Raw genomic sequence first — 27,970 nt, 5'->3', positions numbered from 1 at the left:
TTCACCACGTCTTCCATACTGTCGCCTGTGCCACGGAGTGCCCGCGTTCTCCACCACAATGTGACAAAACACTCCGGGATCGCCTTTGCTGGGGTCAAAGGTCACGTGGTTTGTGCATTAAACTCTGAGGCGACAGCAGGATTCTGAGCAGACTGACCGTAGGTCAGATTTATTAACGTGAAAGCAATCATAAAACAAAACATAAACTTAAATCCTTGCCTGTCCGGCACTAACTAAACAAACACGTTCCTAACTAACAACTGGGGGGCTTCTCCCACCCAGCTAACATTACATAGATCATGAGCATAGCTCTCACTCACGTTTGTCTCACACAGACAGGCATTCTGTGTGCCCCAGGCTGACGCCTGATTCCTCCAGCTGGTCATCTTTTAAACCTGCACTTATTAACCCCTGAGTATGCTGAAGACACTGAGCAGCCTAACTCACATAGGACAGATATCTAGGCGAGATATACCTGCCCCCAACTACCAGACCGACATGACTCTTACAGTCCTTATAAGATTTCTGAGATAATCAATCCAGTGTCTTTTCGTTTGGCCCTTCCAGCCTCTTTTGCCATCCACAATGTTTTCCATAGATCTTTGTTGCGGAGATATGTGGTACCCGTTGTTCCATCTGTTGATCCTCCTGCCCCGGTGTTGGTTGAGGGGGAGTTGGAATATGTGATTGAGAAAATTTTGGATTCTCGTTTTTCGAGGCGGAGGCTTCAGTATCTTGTCAAGTGGAAGGGTTATGGCCAGGAGGATAATTCTTGGGTGGTTGCCTCCGATGTCCATGCCGCCGATTTGGTTCGTGCTTTTCATTTGGCTCGTTTTGATCGGCCTGGGGGCTCTGGTGAGGGTTCGGTGACCCCTCCTCAAGGGGGGGTACTGTTGTGAATTCCGCTCTTGGGCTCCCTCCGGTGGTTATAAGTAGCATTTTTGTGAGTTCTGCTCTTGGGCTCCCTCCTGTGGTTTTGAGTGGAATGGCTGCTTCTTGGATTTAGCATCAGCAGCTGTTTTCACTGATCGTTTTTCAGGCTCTGCTATATTAGTCTGGCCTTTTCCCTAATTCAATGAGAGTTGTCAATTGTTGAGCTTGGAGTCATGGCTCTCTGAGGATTTCCCTGTCACTCTGACCATTTCAGCAAAGCTAAGTTCTTGCTTGTCTTTTTGCAGTTCACTTGTTGTGGACTTTGTTGTTTAGCACTTTCTATGTTTTGCTCATTTGTCCAGCTTATCAGTATGTATCTAGTCAGCTAAGCTGGAAGCTCTGGGCAGCAGAGTTTGCCCTCCACACCTTTAGTCAGGTGTGGAGTTTTTTGCATTTCTCTGCGGTGGACTTTTTCTAGTTTTTATTACTGACCGCACAGTGTTCTGTCCTGTACTAATTCTTTCTAGCTAGTAGTGGCCTCCTTTGCTAAATCTTGTTTCATACTACGTATGTCATTTCCTTCTCCTCTCACAGTCATTATTTGTGGGGGGCTGTCCTATCCTTTGGGGATTTTCTCTGAGGCAAGATAGCTTTCCTGCTTCTACCTTTAGGGGTAGCTAGATCTCCGGCTGTGACGAGGTGTCCAGGGAGTGACAGGAACATCCCACGGCTACTGCTAGTGTCTGTGTTAAGATCAGGAACTGCGGTCGGTATAGTTACCACCTGCTCAGAGCTAGTCGCATGTTGCTCCTTAATCACCAGACCATAACACCTCTGGTTGTCATGACGATCCATCTATGACCCGTGATCATGTGTTAGGATCACCGAAGGATGGGATTTCTGATGCGCTTCTGGTAAGCGTCAGTTAAATGCTGCTGTCAGAGATTGACAATGGCATTTATCTAGTTAACAGCCATGGGTTGATCGCCATTCTACCTGCGGCTGTTGTGGGCACATGTAAGCTGTATATATCAGCTGACATGTGTCTAGAAAGGTGCGGGCTCAGAGCCGGAGCCTGAACCAAACAGGGGGAGTCTGACATTGGTGTACTAAGTATGCTTTTATGGTCAGTAGGGTCCTCTCTCTTTCTCGCCTGTAAAGTGTAAGCTCTTATGGTCAGTAGGGTCCCCTTTCTCTTTGTTGCCTGCAAAGTGTAAATTCTTATGGTCAGCGGGGTTATCTTTCTTTCTCCTATCCCCACATGCATTTTCTGAACAATTACAGGTTTTTAAGTATTGACATTCATGCTAATTTATTTGATGCCATTTGAATTTTAGAGAAAATTTTGGCAAATTCAAATTTCAAAAGATACCCTCTTAGCAATGGAAAAATTCTGCCTGGTCAGATGAATCCAGATTTCTGTGGTACATTCTGATGGACCAGATGATGCTGATAATTGGCACAAAACACCAAGCTACAAAAGTCATGGGTCAGTTCCTTGAACATAACAACATTTTTTTCTTGTTTATTTGACCTTCACAATCTCTAGAACTTGGTTAGGTAGAGCATCTTTGGAATGATGTAGAGAGGACTGTTCAAAGCATGTTGGTATCTCTAACTAATTTATGGCAACTGCAAGAAGCTATCCTAGCATGAGTCAATATTCTCGCAAAATTAGTTCAACACCTACTGCTATCTATACCCTGAGGATTTGCTGTGGTTCTGAAAGCCAAGGGAGGCTCAATACACTACTAAATAGGTCTCTGTATTAATGTGGCCATTAGTTGGCATTTGAGGGACATTTTTTCCATTTTAATAAATTTTGAGTAGATAGAAATACTAATTTAATGGAATATTATCATACAAGTATATATGTTATGGTTACCTAAAATTTGATGCACGTTTACTACATCACAACAGTGCAACAAATAACTGATACAATGGATATTTTCAAAAACATTGGTCATTATATGTAACTTTCAGCTTTGAATGGCCCATGAGTTTGCAGCAGTGAGAACCTTAAGACTCCTGATTAAAATTTGCTATCGGTAAAGGTTTCAGAATACTGTTGTGTTAAAATTCTGTGATAAGTGATATGTTTGCTGACTATACCAGAAATCGCATTATAATGCTGACTAAACCAGTTTCCATCTAATCACATATAATGATCTATATTTTAAATAATTCAGCAGGAGAAGCGTATTTCATAGAGATGGAAAGGTTACTCTTTAAAGCTAAAAGGTAGAAGTAAGGAATGAGAAACCCTTTAGTCTAAGTGAAATAAATAGGAACCTATCTCAAAATTCACAGTCTCCTTGGCTTTCCTAAAACTTAATATTTTGTGAATATAAAAAAAGAACTGAAATAATACATTTTAATGTTTTAAAAGGCAATGTTCATCTTTGGAAAAATTTATATATTGCTCTAAATACTCTAAAGTGCCGTAAAAAAAACACAACTTTGGAGATATCTTGATTTTTTAAAAATATTTAGAATTTTTGTGTTTGCAGCTACTCATAAGACTCATAAGTAACAGGGGTCTGACAAAATACTATACTACAGTATTTTCAGCAAATAAAATGAATACAACACTAGTAACAAATAGGTACTGTTATCTCCTCAAATACATGTACCGAGCCCCAAATATACTATGTATACACTGGGGAGAAAAAGTGAAGAGCAATAGGTCTTTGTCCGCGTATGATGCGATTAAAAATTAAGGAGATGCTCACCAGATAGATTTGTGTAAGACACAACCACTGCAATGGTTTAATGATCAGCTGCTGCAACACCCACAAAGGGTAATCATGTAGTGAGGATGGGATAGTGGGTTTCTCTGCGTTGATGATGACTTCAGTAAAGGATCAATGAGGCAGAAGATAGATCAAAGCGGTTTAATGTCAACGCGTTTCAAAGTCATCTGATTTCTCCTTCAGGACTTCCACATGTACTGATGACATGCCCATTAGTACATGTGGTTGTCCTGAAGAAGCCAGATGACTTTGAAATGCATTGACATTAAACCACTTTGATCTATCTTCTGTCTCGTGGATACCTTACTGAAATCATCATCAGGGCGAAGAAATCAGTCTCACTGCAAAATATACTATATACTAAGACACAGGAACTTTCCATACTCTGAAATTAAAAGTTGTTGACCCATTATAGGATACAAAAGACACTGTTTAGCAGGACATGAATGATGGATTATGGACAAAATTATGGCTCTTTGGGCACATTTTCTTCCCTTGTTTGGTGCCAGTGTGATGCAATGTATTCTTCTATAGCAGTAATACTTCTATGGCAGCAGTTGGAGCTTTTGCGCAGAATAAATTGAACCCTAAAATACACAAAAGGCACACTTATTCAGATCTATCCTATTGATTATATTTTCATTCTTGTAAAGTTACATTACAGCCCTCCGATGAGATACAGGAGATGGTAGAAATGGAAATTTCCTAAAATGTTTTATTCTAGATATATTTATGTAGATTTACTAAAAAGGAATCTACAATGTCCATTAATGGGCATTCCATCTTCAGCACTCTGTATGGTATTCTTTCTCTTGAAACACATGAATAAATTGACAACAGAATGTTATAATTAATATTGCATTTGGTGCGTGTCCTTCAACACTTTTATATTGTCTAATTGATGTTTAAAGTGCCACATTGTGAAGGGACTAATATGGTATTGAAGCAACATCCTGCCGAATGTCCACATAGCTGATGGGCTTGGTTCTCTCACTAATATTACTACACATAGTCCCAAAGAAGGTTGAATCCGAACTCTGTAACCAGATTAGATGTTCATAAAAGCTTCTATATAATGCATATGTTTTGGCTCTTTTAAGCTTTCCTTAAGCACCTTAGTAAGTGACGGAACTTCGCTAGAAAAAGCCGTTAATTGATGATGGTCATACCTTTTGAGGCTCCACAAAGCTACTTTAAAGCAGGGTCCGCTTCACAGTTTTTTCCCTGCAAAGATGTGTTGTTGGTCCTCCTGTGGTTCCATTTCATTTGGATGGGGCCAACTGCAGTGCCTTGTGGCTTCAAGCCCTACTGAAAAAACTGTTATAGCTGCTCAGTTTGTAGCCATTTCATTGTTAAGTTTAGTGGGGGTTCCAGAAGTCAGACCCAGAGTGATGATCAAGAATGTAAAACCTATCTGTATTTCAGCAATGAAAACAGATATTTCTCCATCCAGGGTTTATTTGAGTCTATGTTCTGTCTGTTTTTTACATGCCTTTTGTTTTTGAATAGAGGAGACTTGTATGTAGTTTGCATGCTGCCTCTGATTTCTCTGAATGGACAGTCACCCAAGAAGAAAAAGGCACAGTTACTTGGCTCTTTGATTTTACAAAGAAAAATGCTATTTACCTGAAGATATATTTGTGGACTGAGTTGGGGTGTGCTTACAGTCAGCTCTCACAGTACAGTGAGCACTGCTTTGAGCGGTATTTGCAGCAGTGCTGTAAGCAGTGACTGTAGCGGTGCTGTGATCAGTGACTGTAGTGGTGCTGTGACTGTAATGGTTCTGTGATCAGTGACTGTAATGGTGCTGAGGTAGACAAAGAGAAATAAGGAGCACCACTAAGGCCAGGGTCACACTAGACAGTAATACGGACGAGTGCAATGCGATAAAAAATCGCATTGCGCTCATCCCAATGTTAATCTATGGGTCAGCTCCCATCCTCCGATATTTTCTCACCCGTATTCCGCATCCGAGTGAAATCGCAGCATGCTGCGATTGTCAGCGTATCTCGGCCGAGAATCGCCAATGCAAGTCTATGGGTGCGCAAAAAAATCGGATTACACACGGACCATGCGTGTGCATTGCGAGAAATACGGAAGACTTCTCCAGGTGACAGGAAATTGAATCATCCATTATCAGGAAGCTTTGGCATGCTAATTTCTGGCCCACGCTGGATTGCAAAGCAGGAAGCACGCCTCCACGGAGTGTACTGTGTAGCAGCATGGCCAGGCATATAAATGTTGAGATGCTGATTGCTCTGGTCCATGATAGACCAGAATTATGGGACCAACGCGACGCACATTATGTGGACCGTGCACGTAAAGACTCAGCATGGAGGGCAGTCTGTCGCCACATGTTCCCCGATTTTGATGAGCGACCTCAAGAGGTTCAGCAAGAAATTTGTAAGTACCATCCTTTACCAAAAAATGGGCTTTTATATTGGGTTCCTGATAAAAATAGGCATGAACACATCATATGTGGTGTGTTTATGAGTGATGTAAATGTTCAAAGCTCTTGGTTGAGGCTGCAAAAACATTAACAAGACACACAAATATGGTTCAAATGTAGTAGCTATAGTCCTTTAATATATTACCAAGGGAGTTTTATGTCCTCTTAGGCTCCAGGGCCTGTGTCTGATTGCAAACCCTGTACCTGTTGGAGTTATGTGCTTGGGCAGCATGGTGGCTCAGTGGATAGGAGTCCTGGGTTCAAATCCCACCAAGGACAACATCTGCAAAGAGTTTGTATGTTCTCTCCGTGTTTGCATGGGTTTCCTCCGGGCACTCCGGTTTCCTCACACAATCCAAAGACATACTGATAGGGAATTTAGATTGGGAGCCCCATTGGTGACAGCAATGATAATGTCTGTAAAGCGCTGCGGAATATGTTAGCGCTATCTAAAAATAAAGATTATTTATTATTATTTGTTATTCCAAAAACAAATTTTGTTTCTTTGCAGTGAATGATGTCACTAGACGCTGGCGGAGTTGCCGGGACCAATACCGGCGTGAACATCAAGTTTCTGGGCGGAGTGGTGATGCAGCAACCAAAAAAAGAAAGAAAATATATTTATTTTGATCGGCTTAATTTTCTTGCACCGGTGATGGAGCTCAGACCGTAAGTGCATGTCACAAAATATTTTACACATCTTCTAACGTGAATATGTTTCTAATTTTTTGCTAAAAAATCCTTTTTGAAATCCAGAACAGAGTCAAATCTGACAGAAAGGGAGACTGCATCTGACTCGGAGTTGGTGATTGTCCCCGTTGGTGAAGGTGCCAAAATGGCTGGACCATCAGGCCAAGCACCAAGCAGCAACCAACCACCACCACAACCAGCAGCAGCGTCTTCTGCCACACAGGAGGCCAATCCAGAGGTTGAGGAAGGAGCCCAGAGCAGCAGTCCAACCTTGGCTCTGGATACATCACCACATCCTACTACAAGACCAAACCGTGGTCGGCGCAGAAGGGTGGCTTCTAACCCTGGCACCAGGAGGCAAGTGGATACAGGGGTGTTGGACTATTTGTCCAGGGCTGCACATGACGATGGTGAGGAAGCGTACTTCCGCAGTCTTGCCCACTATTTACGCCCCATTCCACGCTCGCTCAGGCTGCGGACCAGAGGTTGTCTACAAATTGTGATTGATGCGGCAACACCCCCAAACAACCCGACTCATGTGTTCAACTACCTCGAACGGTGGCAAATATCAGCTACAAACCTTCTGGCGGTGCAAGACCTTCCACAGGAACAAACCCAAACAGTCGCAGCACCACCCCTGCCACGTATAGCTCCACAACAACAGCCTGGCCAAAGCACCCAACAACACCAAAACAGGCCAATTAATGAATATCCAGCAAATGCCCAATCTGACCACTTGAACAGACACATGTTTGGAGGCTGGGCCCAACATGTGTCTGCTCGACATTGCCATATTGGGGGGTATGACCAAATGGGTCAATACAGTACACAGGACTTGATGCCCTTCTACCCTCAACATCATGTTTTACCTCAGACACAGTATAGAAACTTGCAACAACACCCTACATATATATCTGCCATACCACAGGTTGACAGTCTGGTTGGTCAACCACCTAGGCCAAGTTCCGCACATGCTGGACACCCGCCATCACCATCGCCACCCCCAACCTACCAGAACCTGTAATTTCTTCAAACAAGGTTTTGGCCTTTCATTTCTGCTTTTTTATGTGCTAAGTTACTTGCGCCCTTGGCATGTTCTGGTTTCTGGTTTCCTCTGGTTAATATGCCTACAATTACATATGATGTCAATATGTTTTGGGCTAATATATATATGCTTTGAGCAGTAAAACTTTTTACCAAATATGAGTGTTATGTATTCTTCTGACTAAAAAGATGATGTGGCAACTTAACAAATTTAGGGATTTTTTAAGGAGAAACATACTACACAATTCAAACATGAACATTATGCTATTTATTAACTAACAATATAACTAAACTTTAAAGCACAACAGCATTGTCTTGCCAAACAGTCGATCCCTCTGGTGACACAAAATAATTTGTTAACACATCACGAACTTTTAGGCCTGAGGGCTGACGACGTGAAGGAAGAACACATGGAGTAGACAAGACAGTATTTGCATAATCAATTTCATCAGCAGCAGATGATGGGCAATCATGGTATCTAGTAAAGTTGTGAAGAACAACACATGCTTTGATCACACCATTGATATTGCCTTCACTCAGTTGTATTGCGGACTGAAGTACCCACCATTTTGCAGTGAGAATGCCGAATGAACACTCTACAAGACGGCGGGCACGGGAAAGGCGCAAATTAAAAATTCTACGCCGGTAGTCCAGGCCTCTCCGTGGATATGGCCTCATGACATTCCTTGATAATTGAAACGCCTCATCTGCTACCATCATCTAAGGCACCGCATCCAAATTAGCCCCTGGTAGGTGACTTGGGGGTGGGAGATCCAAATCATTGTTGCGCAGCCGCCGACCCATAATGGAAGAACTGAAGACTCTAGAGTCTCCAATTCTCCCATAGGCCCCAATATCTACAATTATAAACCTGTAGTTGCTGTCGACTAGGGCCAACAGCACTACAGAGAAAAACTGTTTATAATTATAGAATTGGGTCCCTGATCCCGGCGGCTTATGTACACGGATGTGCTTTCCGTCCAGAGCCCCAATACAGTGCAGAAACTGGCAGGTGTCCTGAAATCCTTGGGCAATACGTAACCAATCAGACATTTTAGGCTCAGGCATCACCTCTTGATGGAGTCTTCTCCATATTTCTGTGCATGTATCCCGCACAATTCCAGAAATTGTAGATTTGCCAAGTAAAAACTCTAAATGCAGTGCCGCATATGATAGTCCAGTGGCAAGGAAGCTAAAAGAAAAAAAGAGTATTTTTTCTAAATATTAAATTAACACATTACAGTGTTATATGGGCCAAAACTACAATTATATAAATAATATGCCATGATTAATCAAACATTAAGAACATGCGATGGCTTTGATGTTCGATAAACTTAAATATTATAAAAGAAGCCGAAATGATGTTGAAGTTTCATAACCAGTTAATTAGCTAATTTTAAAAATGGGTAAGACCATTAAATACAAAACATTCTTTGTAAACAGAGGATTTATACATACCGTAAAGTAAGGATAAGGCGCTCCTCTGCAGAAATTGATTTGCGCATCCTGGTGTCCTTCTTGGTGATCCCTGGTCGCAAAATCTCAAACAAAATATCAAACGTTTGGATCCTCATCCGACAATAGTTGAATAACTTGTCTGGATTTGTCCTCAGAGCAGCATATAGACAGTTGAAATGACCTTTATTGATCAGTTGCTTCAAAAGTGGATGTACCCACATCCGTCTCCGCCTCCTCGGATCTACAATAACTGGGTATGGCTCTCCAAAACGTTGGGAAAGTACCAAGTTGTAAAGCACACGCTCTGTGGTGTTAAAAGTCAGTACATCCGACATGTTGCTCATCAAGCAGAAGTGCACCAACACAAGCAGGGACTCTGCTGCATAGATTGGTGGCTGGCACCTGTTTTAGGGCCATTAAATAATGTTCTTGTTGATGATTTAAATTTTTTCAGGTGAAAAAAACGTTATATGTCCATTTTGCAAGCTTGAGTGAAAATCTTGCAAGACGGATGGCATACGGATGTCACACAGATGTCCAACGGATCATTTGATGCGAGAAAAATGCATCCTCGCACTGCACTGCAGTGGCAGAGGAATACAGTGCGGAAGGATACCTGCCTCCCGTCATTGAATTCCTGGAGCCCCTAGAGAGCGGTCGCATCAGCTAATGCTGCTGCTCTCCACGGGAGATCGTCATGGGACACTCGTGGATTTATGCAGATCAGGGAGTAATATTGTTTGTTTGTTATTTTAATATTTTTTACAGGTGACACTGGCTTCGGGCTTTCAAAGTGACAAGTGATGGTGAGTATGTACTCTATGTTATATGTACTGTATGTCTATATGTATTTATTGTATGTAATGTATGAATGTATTGTATGATGTATGTATGTTGTATGTATGTAGTATGTATGTTGTATGTATGTAGTATGTATGTAGTATGTATGTTGTATGTATGTAGCATGTATGTAGTATGTTGTATGTATGTTGTATGTATGTAATATGTTGTATGTAGTATGTATGCATGTAGCATGTTGTATGCTTGTAGTATGTTGTATGTAGTATGTATGTAGTATGTTGTATGTGTGTAGTATGTATGTAGCATGTATGTAGTATGTTGTATGTAGTATGTACAGTATGTAGTATGTATGTAGCATGTTGTATATGGTATGTATGTAGCATGTATGTTGTATGTAGTATGTTGTATGTATGATGTATGTAGTATGTATGTTGTATGTATGTAGTATGTATGTAGTATGTATGTTGTATGTATGTAGTATATATGTAGTATGTATGTTGTATGTATGTAGTATGTATGTAGTATTTTGTATGTATATTGTATGTATGTAGTATGTTGCATGTAGTATGTATGTAGTATGTTGTATGTATGTAGTATGTTGTATGTAGTATGTATGTACTATATTGTATGTATGTAGTATGTATGTAGTATGTTGTATGTAGTATGTATGTAGTATGTTGTATGTAGTATGTATGTATGTTGTATGTTGTATGAAGTATGTATGTAGTATGTAGTATGTATGTAGTGTGTTGTATGTAGTATGTATGTAGTATGTTGTATGTATGTAGAATGTTGTATGCATGTTTGTGTTTTTTTTTACATTCAACACATTAGCCGGATGATAGGACTATCGCTGTCCCAACATTGGCTAATGTATCAATCACTGTCATTGTAGCAGGCATAGCCCGATGGGACTTGTAGTTCCATCGGACAATGCCTGCACACAGACACAAAGACCCCCGAGAGGCCCGCACAGACCCACGAGAGGCCCGCACAGACCCCCGAGAGGCCCGCACAGACTGCTGAGAGGCCTGCACAGACCCCCGAGAGGCCCACACAGACCCCGTCTACACACAGACATGCAGTCTCTGCCCACGCACCGCCCACACTCCATTATAATGCATCGTGACATCATTTCACCAGCCAATCACAGCCATGCCATTAGTTACCATGCCTAACATGCCTAACAGGATGTGCCCACACTTCTTATGATCCTCATTGGCTGAATAAAATCAAACTGGCTCATTGCATTTTGGGAACTTCCGATTCCGGTATTCGATATTCTAAAAGTATCGGAACTCAGTATCGGAACTCCGATACAGCGAATATCGGTCGATACCCGATATTTCAGTATCAGAATGCTCAACACTATAGCATATACAATATTATGCTCAAATGACAGAAATATACCTGAAACAATACCCCATATACATACAATAGTTGCACATTAAATAAACAAAACCCTGTTCTGGGCGTCCCCAGAAAACCAGATAATGAACCCCCCCTTCTGAGAGGCCACAATAAGTCTATTTAATGCTGTGGAGAAACTAGCATAGATATCCCATTGTAGTAAGAAGAAAAAAATCTCCCTTAAAGCATAAAGTTATAGAGGGAGCTGCCATATAGAGCAGTGAGGAGGAAAGCATGTACCAAGGGGTTAAACAAGAGGGCTGAAATAGTGATCATATCACCATATAAGGCAGTCCACTGCAGGGCATCAGGGGTCTAAAGGTCAAGAAAACAGTGGTCCTGGAACCAGAGTGATGTGGGAAGCCCAATGGTGTAATGGTGCTGTGAGCTGTGACTGTAGTGTTGCTGTGATCAGTCACTGTAGTGGTGCTGTAAGCAGTGAATGTAGTGGTGCTGTGATCAGTGACTGTAGTGGTGCTGTAAGCAGTGACTGTAGTGTTGCTGTGATCAGTGACTGTAGTGGTTCTGTAAACAGTGACTGTAGTGGTGCTGTGATCAGTGACTGTAGTGGTGCTGTGGGCTGTAACTGTAGTGGTGCTGTGAGCAGTGACTGTAATGGAGCTGTGAGCAGTGACTGCAGTGGTGCTGTGAGCTGTGACTGCAGTGGTGCTGTGAGCTGCGACTGCAGTGGTGCTATGAGCTGTGACTGTAGTGGTGCTGTGATCAGTGACTGTAATGGTGCTGTGAGCAGTGACTGCAGTGGTGCTGTGAGCAGTGACTGCAGTGGTGCTGTGATCAGTGACTGTAATGGTGCTGTGAGCAGTGACTGTAGTGGTGCTGTGAGCAGTGACTGCAGTGGTGCTGTGAGCTGTGACTGTAGTGGTGCTGTGATCAGTGACTGTAATGGTGCTGTGAGCAGTGACTGCAGTGGTGCTGTGAGCAGTGACTGCAGTGGTGCTGTGAACTGTGACTGTAGTGGTGCTGTGACCAGTGACTGCAGTGGTGCTGTTTGCGGTCACTGTAGCTGAAATAATTTATTTTTCTCCCTGTAGCCGCACTTCCAGTTAGGCCAAGTAGCATTATAATGATATTTACCTGCAGACTTACCCTATATCTATAGGTAAATAACATTTTCCGAGATGAGAGATTCCTTTTAATGTCTCAGTGTTCAGTATAAGTACTGTTTGATATTCACTTACACATGAACATCATTATTGTGAATATGCTGGAAGTGATTATAAATCTTAGCAATACGCCATTGCTAAGATGAGAAAACTACCTTAAGCTAGTCAAAATGTTGCATCTTGTAGAATAAAATAGCAGCTGTTCTAGACATGAAATAGTGTCTGTGTCCAGTCTTCATTCTTCTTTGAGTTTTCACACTCCCTAAGAACAAAATATTGAGTTGGGAAATGGTAACACCCATTTGTCAATTTATTCATACATGTTAAAAAAAAATAACAAAGGAATGACAATGGTGGATCTGGAAACCCAACTTGACATCACAAGTAATACAAGGCAAGATTAGTGATCATGATTATTTTACTATGACCTTCATAAAATGAAATATTCATGACTTAAATAAATACATTTTGGTATTTTTTAAAAGCAGTCATTATCGATTTAACATCAATTTCCAGCAGCTAATCTGCTTCTTTGGAATTTTAAGATTGTACTATGCATGTTTAATTTAATATATGAATAGTTAAATCTGTAAATCCACAATTAACACACGACTCTTACAGAAGGTTAATTGCCATTTGTATTCCAAAGCAAATTAAAATGAATACTGCAATTTGACTGTTTAAAGGCAAAATATTTATCTAGCTGAGTATTGTATAATGGGTTATTAAGGTTCTAATTCCAGAAAAATTCACTCAGCTGCTTTTAAGCCATTTTATTCTAACGCGGGCAGGAGAAGAAAATGTAATTGTATATTTTATACAGAATGATGATATGTAGCCTAGCTGAAGCAATCTGACAGTTCTAAATATGAAGTGTTGTGTTTTAGTACAGTTATTATTCAGAAGTCGGATCTGACATTTTCTATTAGATCATTTGAATTACCATTTAACACATTCTCTGGAAATTGTTAAACTGTAGAAAGAATAATAGAGAAATAAAAAAAAAATCAGGTTGTGTTTAATCAAATTATCAAATTAAGCTTACTTCATTCCCTTGTTAAGGACCCGATAATATAGCAATAGTGATCTCTGAAATACCGTAGATGAGCAAGTATACTCGTTATATGAGTTTCCCCGATCATGCTCGAGTGGTCTCCGAGTATTTTAGCGTGCTCGGAGATTTACCTTTCGTCGCCGCAGCTGCATGATTTGCGGCTGCTGGACAGCTTGAATATATGTGAGGAATGCCTGTTAGTTAGGGTATTCCCACATGTGTTCAAGCTGTCTAGCAGCTGTAAATCATGCAGCTGCGGCGACAAAAACTAAATCTCTGAGCACATCCAAATACTCGGAGACCACCCGAGCATGCTTGGGGAAACCTGAGTAACGAGTATACTCGCTCATCACTAGTAGGCATGTTATACAGTTTTGTGGTGACACTTTATTGCAAGATGACAATTTGAAAGTGAAATATAGTATTATACCAAAGTTGTCCGGTCAAAAGGTATTTATGACCAATTCTTTATAATAAGCCACCAATATCAATATCAGATAGCCACCAATATCAGATAGGTTGGGTTTCAACACCCGAAACACTTTGAACTTTGTAACTTCATTAAATGGGTAGTGGCTCATGAAGCCGACAGTCAATCGGCATGACATCAGCAGTTACGTCCCATCAACAGAGTAGAGCAGTAAAGGAGACGCTACTCTGTCAATGTGACATCACCAGAGTCACAAGCAGGAATGGTCTGTGGCCACCTTGAGCCAGCAGAGATAGGTTTCGGGCAGAGGTAGTTAGCAAATACCTATCTGTAAGTTCTTACGCTAATAAGAAAGAATAAAAAAGTCCCTGATAACTCCTTTTAACTGCCCAAATTACAATGATATGATTTGTAATTTAGCACATGTTACTGCTTATTTCAATTATATGGGCTGCATACACATTACAATTGTAAAAATATGCTGCCTGGTGCAGATCTTTGCTGGCTCAGAGCAGTCACAGACCGCACCAGCCGGTGATATCATGTTAAGGCCGGGGTCACACATGCGAGTTTTACGGACGTAAGAGCGCAGAAACTACGTCCGTAAAACTCGCATTTCACACGGCACAATTATTCTCTATGGGGCTGCTCCTATCAGCCGTATATTACGGATCCGTAATATACGGCTTTCTACGGCCGTAGAAAATCGCAGCATGCTGCGTTTGTCAGCGTATTGCGCAAAAAAATCGCCAATGAAAGTCTATGGGGGCGAGAAAAATACGGATTCCACACGGACCAGCAGTGTGACTTGCGAGAAATACGCAGCGGTGTTAGTGAAAAGTCGGTAATTCAATTGCCGGCTTTTCATTTCTCCTGCACAAACCCGACAGGATATGAGACATGGTTTACATACAGTAAACCATCTCATATCCCCATTTGTTTTGCATATTCCACACTACTAATGTTAGTAGTGTGTATGTGCAAAATTTCAGCGCTGTAGCTGCTAAAATAAAGGGTTAAATGGCGGAAAAAATTGGCGTGGGCTCCCGCGCAATTTTCTCCGCCAGAGTGGTAAAGCCAGTGACTGAGGGCAGATATTAATAGCCTAGAGAGGGTCCATCGTTATTGGCCCCCCCCTGGCTAAAAACATCTGCCCCCAGCCACCCCAGAAAAGGCACATCTGGAAGATGCGCCTATTCTGGCACTTGGCCACTCTCTTCCCACTCCCGTGTAGCAGTGGGATATGGGGTAATGAAGGGTTAATGCCACCTTGCTATTGTAAGGTGACATTAAGCCAGATTAATAATGGAGAGGCGTCAATTATGACACCTATCCATTATTAATCCAATTGTTTGAAAGGGTTAAAAAAAAAACACACACACATGATTTAAAAGTATTTTAATGAAATAAACACACAGGTTGTTTTAATAATTTATTGTTCTCTCAATCCATCAGCAACACCCTCGCTTGGCAAAATAATAAACGCACAAGATACATACCCTCAGCTGAACTGTCACGTCCAATGAGGTAATCCATCTGAAGGGGTTAACTAATATTACAGGCACGAGCTGCGATAAACCACTCGCTCGTGCCTGTAATCCCCCGGGTGCTGAAAGGAAAGCTGGATCTGTACTTACATTGAGTCGCGGTGATGCGCCCCTGCTGGAGGTTCTCATGAACTGCAGCCTGGGAACTTTTTCCCACACTCCAGGTCATATGAGGACATCCACCGCGCATCACCGCGACTGAAGGAAATGTAGGTCAATGACCTACATTTCATTTATTCACCGGGGATTACAGGCACGGAGCACAGCTGCATTTGCAGGGCTCCTGCCTGTAAAATATTTTAACCCCTTCAGATGGATTACCTCGTGGGACGTGACGGTTCAGCTGAGGGTATGTATCTTGTGCGTTTATTATTTTGCCAAGCGAGGGCCTGGAAATGGATTGAGAGAGCAATAAATTATTAAAACAACCGCTGTGTTTATTTCATTAAAATACTTTTAAATCATGTGTGTGTGTTTTTTTTAACCCTTTCGTACTATTGGATTAATAATGGATAGGTGTCATAATTGACGCATCTCTATTATTAATCTGGCTTAATGTCACCTTACAATAGCAAGGTGGCATTAACCCTTCATCATTACCCCATATCCCACCGCTACAGGGAGTGGGAAGAGAGTGGCCAAGTGCCAGAATAGGCGCATTTTCCAGATGTGCCTTTTCTGGGGTGGCTGGGGGCAGATGTTTTTAGCCACGGGGGGGCAAATAACCATGGACCCTCTCCTGGCTATTAATATCTGCCCTCAGTCACTGGCTTTACCATTCTGGCGGAGAAAATTGCGCGGGAGCCCACGCCAATTTTTTCCGCCATTTAACCCTTTATTTTAGCAGCTACAGCGCTGAAATTTTGCACATACACACTACAAACATTAGTAGTGTGGAATATGCAAAAAAAAGGGGGATATGAGATGGTTTACTGTATGTAAACCATGTCTCATATCCTGTCGGGTTTGTGCAGGAGAAATGAAAAGCCGGCAATTGAATTACCGGCTGTTCACAGATATCGCGCTGAATGAAATCTAAATACAGAATATATATATATATATATGTGTCTCAATGACATATATATATATATATATATATATATATATATATATATATATATATATATATATATATATGTTTTCCCGAACATTTGAGCACATAAATCCATTAGATGTCGGTTTTGCAAGCCTGCGCAAAAATCTCGCAGTACGGATGCCATACGGATTACATACGGAGGATGCCATGCGCAAAATACGCTGACACACCCTGACTACGGATCAATATTTTGGGAACATTTCTCCGTATTACGGCCGTAGTACGGACGTATAATACGTGGCGTATTGTCTTACGCCAAGTGTGACCCCAGCCTCATAGAGCAACTTCTTCTCTTCCTCTCAGCTCAGCGTACAGTTGACAAAGCAACCCAGAAGAGGTAGAGCTGCTCTGCTGAAGGGATGAATGAAGCATCAGGAGCAGTCTGGGCCGGGAACAAAAGGCAGGTTGTTGTTAGCAACTATCTGCTTGTTTGTTCTTAGCCCCATGAGAAAAATATGAAATACAGTTGTGTGGAAAACGTGTTTGCTCCCTTCCTAATTTCCCATTCTTTTGCATGTTTGTCACGCTAAAATTTTTCAGATCAACATAGAAATTTAAATATTGAACAAAGATAACACAAGAAATCACTAAATCCCTTTTTTTCTATGAAGGTTTTTGTTATTAAGGGAAAAAGAAACTCAAACCTTTAAGGTCCTGTGTGAAAAAGTGATTGCCCCTTAAACTTAATAGCTGGTTGGGCCATAGCAGCAACAACTGCAATCAAGCGTTTGTGATAACTGGAAATGTGTCTTTTATCTTTTACAATGCTGTGGAGGAATTTTTGCCCACTCATCTTTGCAGAATTGTTGTAATTCTGCCACATTGGAGGGTTTTCAAGCATGAACAGCCTTTTTAGGTCATGCCACAGCATGTGAATCTGATTAAGGTCTGGACTTTGACTAGGCCATTCCAAAGTCTTAATTTTCTTTAGCCATTCATAGGCAGACTTGCTGGTGTGTGTTCGGATTATTGTCCTGCTGCATAACCCAAGTGTGCTTCAGCTTCAGGTCACAAAAAGATGCCAGAACATTCTTCTTCATGATTATTTGGTAGACAGCAGAAATCATGGCTTCACTTGCCACAGCAAGTCTTCTATGTCCTGGAGCAGAAAATTGGGCCCAGACAATCACACTACCTCCACCATATTTTACTGTTGATATGATGTTCCTTTTTTGAAATGCTGGGGTTACTTCCACACCAAATGTAATGGGACATACACCTTCCAGAAAGTTGAACTTTTTTTCTTTTCAGTCCACAGAATATTCTCCCAAAAGTCTCTTGGATCATCAAGATATATTCTGGCATAACTCAGATGAACCTTTATGTCCTTATTTCTCAGCAGTGGTTTATGTCTTGAAATTCTCTCTCTCTTTTTTTATGGTAGAATCATTAACACTGACCTTAACTGAGGCAAGTGATGTCTGCAATTCTTTGGATGTTGTTGTGGTGTCTTTTTTTGACCTCTTGGATGAGTTGTCGCTGTACTCTTGGGGTAATTTTGGTCAGCTGGCCACTCCTGGGAAGATTCACCACTGTTCCATGTTTCCGTAATTCATGGATAATGGCTCTCACTGTGGTTTGCTGGAGTACCAAAGCTTTAGAAACGGCTTTATAACATTTTCCAGACTGATAGATGTCAATTACTTTGTTTCTCAATTGTTCAATAATTTGTTTGGATCGCAGCATGTCTAAGTGTTGAGGAACTTTTGGTCTACATCACTTTGTCAAGCAGGCCCTATTTAAGTGATTTCTTGATTGAGAACAGGTGTGGCAGTAGTCAGGCTTGGTTGTGGCTAGGGAATAAATGTAATAAAACACAGTTAGTTTATGTTGTAGGGGAGGGGGTGGGGGGCAATCACTTTTTTACACAGAGCCCAGTAGGTTTGGATGTCGTTTTCCATTAATAATAAAGACCTTCATTTAAAAACTGCATTTTGTGCTTACTTGTGTTATCTTTGTTTAATAGTTACATTTGTTAAAGGGAATCTGTCACCCCATTTTAGGCCTATAAGCTAAGGCCACCGCCATCAGGGGCTTATCTACATTCTATAATGCTGTAGATAAGCCCCCGATGTAACCAAGGGGGTCATGCACTTCTGTTGTTCTTGCTGGTTGTATAGCCAAGCATTTCCAAGATTGCTGAGGCAGTACCATAGATCAGTTTATTAGTTTGAGTTATGGTTGGTGGTAGGTATTGATGCAAGTGCTCTATTGGCATCTTCTTGCATACTGTCTGGTGGTATTTCTTTGCTGAGCCTTGGCAGTAGATCTCTCTGGTATTGATGGTATTAAGTTTAGCTAAGATCTTCTATTTCAGATCAGCTGCAGTGCTCTCTAGTTGCAGAATTGAATCAGGATTTTCAGGGAGTTGCACATGTTGTTCTTCCAGGTCTTTATGTGGAGTGGATCTGCAGTGCAGTTGATCAGTCTCAAGTTGTGATAATAGCTTTCTCTTTATGACATTGAAATGTTGGATGACTAGTTGTTTCTTAAGCAGTGGACATACAGGTCTCGTATCCATCCAGAGTTTCCTCATACGCTTCATATATCCTCTCTCCTTTAGTCTGCTGTTATAGTAGCATTTCATCAGATCCAGGTTCTCTTGCCTAGTCCATGTATGGTTTGTCCCAGTAGCACATTTATCATCATCATCAGACTGTCCTGATCCTCGACATCTGATGCAGACCTTGTTAATCCGGGCGATGTCCAAGCGGGCATGACTTTCTTTTTTCATAACACTCATGTTTATTGAGGTAGGCACTATAGTGTTAGTAGTCTTGCCCAAGGACCACTACTGGCAGGGGTGTAACTACAACAGGTGCAGGCGTTCAATAGCACCCGGGCCCTGGAGCCTAGGGGGCTCTAACATTCCCTTTGGCCTATATAAAAATACTATTGCTATTAAAGATTTAAAATATTTGGGGGCCCCGTTGGAGCTTTCGCATCAGGGCCCATGAGTTTCAAGTTACGCCACTGACTGCTGGTATATTATTTCCAACAGGACAGAGCCAGGATTTTAACACCAGTCTCCACGTTGTTGGTTGTGTACTTTAATCACTAGACTATAACAGCAACCTAAGATAGGTATTATAGTGTTAGGAGCCTTGATATATAACTTATTTAATTTATTTTTCCTACAGTGAACTTAACCATTACACTGTACCAGCCACTATATACTGTATATCATAATAGGTTACCTATATTATGCATTTTGTAAAGTTCAGCCATATTCTGTAATCTGTTAAAAAAAACATTAATCAAACATTCTTTATACTGACAATTATTTAACTCTCTTTTCATTATTACAATGTGTATTGCTTTACAACTATTATGCAATATATAATTATATATACATATACAGTTATATATTATGCAGTTGTTCGTAAAGCTTTTTCCCTTCCACGTTTAATATTTGACCACCCAAAAGTAAGACAAATGCAAGCTCTAGCTACAAATGCAAATAAATATCCAATTTACAATGTAAAAGTCTCATTAATGCGGATAGAAGCATTAACAGTTTCCACTGAAAGTATCCGTCAGGGACTGTTAGCAGGCAGTTGTAGAGGAATCTTCTGTAAATTCAATGGAAAAAAGATCAATCAGCCCAGGTTAGTAGCCCATAAAAATAATGACTGACAAACAGAATAAGTCTCTAGCCTCTAAGAGACTTCATTATTGATTCTGTTTTTTATTGTAATTATTCTTGAGAAGAAATACACAGTCAGCTGCTGAAAGAATGATTGCCTTCTTAACAAATACCCATTATTGGAAACCCTGTCTTAATTGTACATTGTGTAGATATTTAGCTTAGTTTTAAGGCAGTTTTAGGTTATGGAAAATAAAATGGCTCTTCGTTACTAGAATCATGCGTGTTAGATACAGTGAACCCAAATATTGCAAGTTTGCCACAGGAATTTCAGAATATTGATTTTTTTTTTTGCCCTTTTTACCTGTCAGCAGACTACACAGTGACAGTGTCAGCAGGCTATAGTCAGCACAGTGATGTATGCAGAAGACAGCACATAGTGAACATCATACTGGGTCTTCTATTGTAGACATGATGCCCTTCTACAACTCTGTTGTATGACCCTAGCATTTACTCAACAGCTGAATTTTTGGTCATTTTTGGGAAAGAGTAATGGTGCACAGGTTTATGCTACCAAGGAGGAAGAACCAATCTCAGAAAGTCGCATTCTCTAAGGACCATCAGTGGATTCATGCCACCAGAATATGAGCTCAGGTGAAAGATCAAAATTCTCACCGCCGACCATTTTTTAGTTTTGTGAAAGGATAAACTAATTTGTTTTTGCCTATGCATCCTATATATCTTTTAGTGTTAAAGGCTGTATATTTGAGAAAAGTACCTTAATACTGTATATGTTACCTGCCTAGCAAAGAAACAACTTCAGTGTTTTTTCTAACCAATATTAACTGCTGTAGCCTTAAAGGGGTTGTCCATTATTCATACAACTCCTTCTGCCTTCTCCGTTCCAGTGGTGTAGGCACTGGTTCTCCCAGGAATCGCGTGACATTCTTACGTCACGCAATCCTTGCAGCTTCCCTCTCCTATGGACATACTGTACAGTAATTGACATCTGGAGGAAGGGAGATCCGCTGCTCACTATCATATGTCACTCCCTTCATATGTCAATTACATCCATGGGAGTGGAGAGTGGCCACAGTGATCATGTAACACTAACAATGTCACACGAGCGCCAGAAGAGCCAGGGCCAACAAAGTAGAATGGGAATGGCACCTGTGGTGTGTGAGGCAGTGACCGATGTCACATGCAAGGGTCGCTATGTATCCCCCTCAGGATACTTACGGAGGTGTATTGAGGCCATGGGAGTGCATTGCAGTCACAGGCATAGCTGTAATTGCAATGCAAAATAAAAGTGTTTATCTTGGGTAAGCTATGTGTGCAAGGCAGATTTAAGAAAACCTGCTCTGGGCTTTTATATTTGAAACAGACTAATGGTTGGTTTGGGGCGCAGTCTATTTCCTTCCCGGTTGGGTTTTCCATGTGGCGTACGGCCACAGGTTCCTTGTAAATAACCCTGAAACAGAGGGTTGGGTATATCAGTTTGGTTTTTGCAAGTGTGCAGAGCAGAAGGCTCACCTATGTGAGGTAACACAGGCAAGCAGAGCCAAAAGGCCAAGCAAAGCCAAAAGGCCTGGCGCCCACAGCGTACACAGCGGTGCAGTCACCCATGGCAACCAGGTCTCAGATTTGGACTGTCTTGTTTTCCTGGCTGCGATCCGAAGGAGATGTGTGCTGTGTAGTGTTGAGCATTCCGATACCGCAAGTATCGGGTATCGGCCAATACTTGCAGTATCGGAATTCCGATACCGAGATCCGATACTTTTGTGGTATCGGGAATCGGAATCGGAAGTTCCCAGTGTATGGTTCCCAGGGTCTGAAGGAGAGGAAACTCTCCTTCAGGCCCTGGGATCCATATCCATGTAAAAAATAAAGAATTAAAATAAAAAATAGGGATATACTCACCCTCTGACGCGCCCTGGTAGTAACCGGCAGCCTGCTTTGCTTAAAGTGAGCACGTTCAGCACCTTCCATGACGTCACGGCTTCTGATTGGTCGCGTGCCACTCATGTGACCACCACGCGACCAATCACAAGCCGTGACGTCATTCTCAGGTCCTAAATTCCTGGAATTTAGGACCTGAGAATGACGTCACGGCTTGTGATTGGTCGTGTGGCGGTCACATGAGCGGCACGCGACCAATCAGAAGCTGTGACGTCATGGAAGGCCCTAAACGCGCTCATTTTAAGCAAAGAAGGCTGCCGGTTAACAGCGGTGAGGTGCAGGGGCCTCCGGAGAGGTGAGTGTTGTGAATTCCGTTCTCGGGCTCCCTCCTGTGGTCATGAGTGGTATGAGTTCTGTTCTTGGGCTCCCTCTGGTGGCCTTTAGTGCTTACTGCGGGTCTGTAGCTGGAACCCAGCTGCCTCGTTTTCTGCTAGTCTGGCCTCTATTTAACTCCACCTGGACCTTCACTTTTTGCCTGCTGTCGTTGTATTCAGTACTGGTTCTGATCTCTCTGGACTTTCCTTGTGACCTGTCTCCTCCTGAGAAGCTAAGTCTTGCTAGTTCATGTTTGCTCATTATTTCCTTGAAAATGTTTCTCTGTATATGATGAGTTCTGTCCAGCTTGCTTATATGTAATATTCTCGCTTGCTGGAAGTTCTGGGGTGCAGAGTTGTGCCCCTCACATCGTGAGTCGGTGTGGGGGTTCTTGTAATCTCTGCGTGGATTATTTTTGATAGCATTTTATACTGACTGCACAGATCCCTTGCTGTCTACTGACTATTTAGTGTTAGCGGGCCTCATTTTGCTAAAAACCTGTTTTCATGTCTACGTTTGTGTTTTCCCCTTAACTCACCGTTATTATTTTTGGGGGGCTGTCTAAAACTTTGGGGTGATTTCTCTGAGGCAAGTGAGGCTTGCTTTCTCTCTAGGGGTAGCTAGTTTCTCAGGCTGTGACGAGGCGTCTAGGATTTTAGGTAACGCTCCACGGCTGCCTATAGTGTGTATTGATAGAATCAGGGTTGCGGTCAGTATAGCTCCCACATCCCCAGAGCTTGTCCTAAGGATTTCTGTTACTTAGCAGGTCAGTTTGCGATCCTTGCCACCAGGATCACAACAGGTGAGTATATCAATATTTTTTTATTTTAATTCTTTATTTTACACATTAATATGGATCCCAGGGCCTGAAGGAGAGTTTCCTCTCCTTCAGACCCTGGGAACCATCAGGATACCTTCCGATACTTGGTGTCCCATTGACTTGTATTGGTATCGGGTATCGGTATCGGCGATATCCGATACTTTTCGGGTATCGGCCGATACTATCCGATACCGATACTTTCAAGTGTCGGACGGTATCGCTCAACACTAGTGCTGTGTATTTTCTGTGAGTTGGACAATAAAACACGTTTTACTTTGAACTTTGCTGGGTCACTGCCTCATCACTACACAGCGTGGAGACCACTGCACTACAGGTGAAAATAAATATATTGGGTGTTCAAAAGGGGCTGATCAAGTAATAATTTCCTGATGCCTAAAACAAAAGTTGTAAAATTAGCCACTTAATTAGGAACAGAAGCAGAAGTCATTGTGTTACACACATCAATTATTCTTTTGCGGGAGAGGAGCACAATTTGCCTCATGTGTCTAATGCTGCTAAATTATAGAGCGCACACAATGATATAGGGTGACATCATTGTTATAAAAAAGGTTAGTGTGTATAAAAAAAACTATGCAAACATTAACCCCTTCCCGACATGTGACGGAATAGTACGTCACATGTCGGGACCCCCGCTTTGATGTGCGCTCCGGCGGTGAGCGCACATCAAAGTCGCGACATGTCAGCTGTTTTTTACAGCTGACATGTGCGCGCAATAGCGGCGGGTGAAATCGCGATCACCCGCCGCTATTAACTAGTTAAATGCCGCTGTCAAACTCAGACAGCGGCATTTAACTACCGCATCCGGCCGTGCGGCCGGATATGAGCGCATCGCCGACCCCCGTCACATGATCGGAGGTCGGCGATGCTTGTACATTGTAACCATAGAGGTCCTGGAGACCTCTATGGTTACTGATCGCCGGTGGCTGTGAGCGCCCCCCTGTGGTCGGCGCTCACAGCACACCTGCATTTTAGCTACATAACAGCGATCTGATGATCGCTGTTATGTAGCAGAGCCGATCGGGCTGTGCCTGCTTCTAGCCTCCCATGGAGGCTATAGAAGCATGGTAAAAGTTAAAAAAAAAAGTAAAAAAAAATGTGAAAAAAATAAAAAAAATATAAAAGTTTAAATCACCCCCCTTTCGCCCCAATCAAAATAAATCAATAAAAAAAAAACCCAACCTACACATATTTGGTATCGCCGCGTTCAGAATCGCCCGATCTATCAATAAAAAAAAAGCATTAACCTGATCGCTAAACGGCGTAATGAAAAAAAAATCGAAACGCCAGATTTACGTTTTTTTGGTCGCCACGACATTGCATTAAAATGCAATAACGGGCGATCAAAAGAACGTATCTGCACCAAAATGCTATCATTAAAAATGCCAGCTCGGCACGCAAAAAATAAGCCCTCACCCGACCCCAGATCACGAAAAATGGAGACGCTACGGGTATCGGAAAATGGCGCAATTTTATTTATTTATTTTTTTGCAAAGTTTGGAATTTTTTTTCACCACTTAGGTAAAAAAGAACCTAGTCATGTTAGGTGTCTATGAACTCGTACTGACCTGGAGAATCATAATGGCAGGTCAGTTTTAGCATTTAGTGAACCTAGCAAAATAGGCAAGCAAAAAACAAGTGTGGGATTGCACTTTTTTTGCAATTTCACTGCACTTGGAATTTTTTTCCCGTTTTCTAGTACACGACATGGTAAAACCAATGACGTCGTTCAAAAGTACAACTCGTCCCGCAAAAAATAAGCCCTCACATGGCCAAATTGACAGAAAAATAAAAAAGTTATGGCTCTGGGAAGGAGGGGAGCGAAAAACGAAAACGGAAAAACGGAAAAAGCTCCGGGGGTGAAGGGGTTAAAAATACATTATACAACAATAGTGCCTCTAAATACATTCCATTCTGCCATATGTTGCTCCCATCTTTCTCTCTCCGGCTCTACTGCCCGAGTGCGGCTGTGCTGAGTGCGGGTGGCTGTGCTGAGTGCGGGCGGCTGTGGTGAGTGCGGGCGGCTGTGCTTAGTGCGGGCGGCTGTGCGGGCAGCTGTGCGTGGCGGTGCTGAGTTCGGGCGGCTGTGCTGAGTGCGGGCGGCTGTGCTGAGTGCGGGCGGCTGTGTTGAGTGCGGGTGGCTGTGCTGAGTGCGGGCGGCTGTGCAGGCGGCTGTGCTGAGTGCAGGCGGCTGTGCTGAGTGCGGGCGGCTGTGCTGAGTGCGGGCGGCTGTGCGCGTCTGTGCTGAGTGTGGGCGGCTGTGCGCGGCAGTGCTGAGTGCGGGTGGCTGTGCGCGGCGGTGCTGAGTGCGGGCGGCTGTGCGCGGCGGTGCTGAGTGCGGGCGGCTGTGCGTGGCGGTGCTGAGTGCGGGCGGCTGTGCGTGGCGGTGCTGAGTGCGGGCAGCTGTGCGTGGTGGTGCTGAGTGCGGGCGGCTATGCATGGCGGTGCTGAGTGCGGGCGGCTGTGCGTGGCGGTGCTGAGTGCGGGCGGCTGTGCGTGGCTGTGGTGAGTGCGGGCGGCTGTGCGTGGCTGTGGTGAGTGCGGGCGGCTGTGCGTGGCTGTGCTGGGTGCCGAGTGCTGGGGGCCTGAGCAGGCGGGGACACCGGCGCGCTGTGGGGGTCAGGTGCCGGAGTCGCCGCTAGCTCAGGCCCCCAGCACTTGCTATATTCACCTGTCCCCCGTTCCACCGATGCGCTCTGCTCCATCCTCCACATCATCTGGCTGTGTTCAGTCAGAGGGCGGCGCGCATTAAGCGCGTCATCGTGCCCTCTGAACTGAACGTCACAGGCAGAGGATGTGGAGGATGGAGCAGAACGCATCGATGGAACGGGGGACAGGTAAATATTGCATACTCACCCTCCTTGCTTGTCCCTGCTTCTCCGTTGGAGATCGCGGTGTGTGTTCAGTGCTTACGCATACCGCGATCTCCTGGGAGCGTTACTCTGTGGGGTCCAGACTGCGCCGGCGCTTGCGCAGTCTATAAAGGCTTCGGACAGAGTGACGCTCCCAGCGTTATATTATAGATATCTTTGCCTTTTCCTACTTTAGCCGCTAGGTGGAGCCACGCTTTTGTTGCAAGTGATGTTTCATAGCATCAGTCGTCTTTTAGTCCTGGAACTTTTTGTGCCATGAGATCAGAATACTATGGCATTAAATGTCTGGTTTTGACTGCTCCTTTCTGAGAGCCCTGGCTATTTAAAAACATGGGTCTCTGACTTCCACTGCCAGTCAATTATTTTTCTTCCTGTCTTGTGCTAGTCATTTCTTTTGTTGTTTTCTTGATTCGTGTTGTGTTGAGATCTTAACTTGAATTTTGGCTGTCCCCTTGCATTACGATTCTGTTCCTGATGTGAGCTCTTGGCTATGACCCTCCCTGACTACCCTTCCTGCCTCTGGTTCGTACTGCTGGATGGCATCCCTTCCATAGAAGCAATCCAATATACCCTGTTGTAAGACCAGATCCCTATACAGGGGTTAAAGTGTGAATGTCGGGGTACCTCTGCAATCTGACAGACCGAGTTGCAAGTGCCAAGTTTGTCCGAGGAAGCCTTTTTGAGCCTGTGGCCTCTGAATAACATGACAATATGCTTGAATCCCATTTTCCTGTGCTTTAGACATAAACCACATTGGTGCTAAAGACCAGAGGCTAAAATGCTATGTGAACAAAGCCTAAAGCCACCTGATTCAATTGTGACACACAAAACTGTGTCCAAAACTGCACATACTTGATGTGATGACACAGAATTTTATCCTAATTAACCAGATGTCTATTTTCAGTAAGCCAGGAGAAATAGACTGTTATCTATATGTTGACTTTTGAATTTGTGTTTCTCTCTTCAGTTGGTCAAGTGGCAAAACTGTTGACTCTTCTTGTAAGTTAAATTGATGTTTATAAATTGATGAATGGTTGTTATTTACCTCTAATATAAGCTCCTACAGTTTATTGTACTGTTCTCTTTGCAAAAAAGGGATGGAGGGTCACTGAACAATTATATTTGCTGTTATATTGATTGCATATTATACCAGGCCATGCAGTTTGCTGACTTGCAAATATTGAAGGATAAACTAAATTATCAAACAATACTAGTTAATCTCATCAACACTTGTCCTTGACCTGTGAATAATGGTTTGAAGAACAGTTGTGAACTATAAAAGGGATATGTCTCTGCAACAATATGCATCCATGCATCCAGACATCCGAGACATCCAAGAGATCCAAAGAACCAGAGACTCTACAAAACCACAGCCAGGAACACCAAGATATCATGGCTCCATCACAAGGAACACAGATTTAACATTCTACAGGATTTCAGCTTAGGGGACTGAGGCCCAGGCTGAAAGAATACCGATCTGCTCCACTGAACCCATGGATACATTTGGGAAAGCCAGGAATGAGACCCGCCGATCACCTGGTTCCATGGAGATGTTCGGAGAAGCCAGGTTGTGACTCTCTGGTCAACTGGCCTTGTACCTGAATAGACTGTCAGGTGGGGTTGACGGCCCTGAAAGCTGAATCCATGTTGCGACCTTCCCATCAACAGGC

General features: G+C 42.8%; 1 long non-coding RNA gene across 1 annotated transcript in view; it reads right to left on the bottom strand.

Moving 5' to 3' along the window:
• Positions 1-3,975: 3,975 nt before the first annotated feature.
• The window catches only part of LOC143809711 (uncharacterized), a 58,910-nt gene continuing 34,915 nt past the window's right edge, over positions 3,976-27,970 (bottom strand). Inside the window, exons 2-3 of the long non-coding RNA XR_013222411.1 lie at positions 12,758-12,864; positions 3,976-4,213 (exon numbers count right to left, since the gene is read on the bottom strand). This is a non-coding gene — a long non-coding RNA (uncharacterized LOC143809711). The remainder of the gene's footprint in view (positions 4,214-12,757; positions 12,865-27,970) is intronic.

The sequence above is a fragment of the Ranitomeya variabilis genome, chromosome 2, assembly GCF_051348905.1.
Source record: "Ranitomeya variabilis isolate aRanVar5 chromosome 2, aRanVar5.hap1, whole genome shotgun sequence".
Taxonomy (NCBI): domain Eukaryota; kingdom Metazoa; phylum Chordata; class Amphibia; order Anura; family Dendrobatidae; genus Ranitomeya; species Ranitomeya variabilis.
This window is presented reverse-complemented; position numbering and strand designations above follow the sequence as displayed.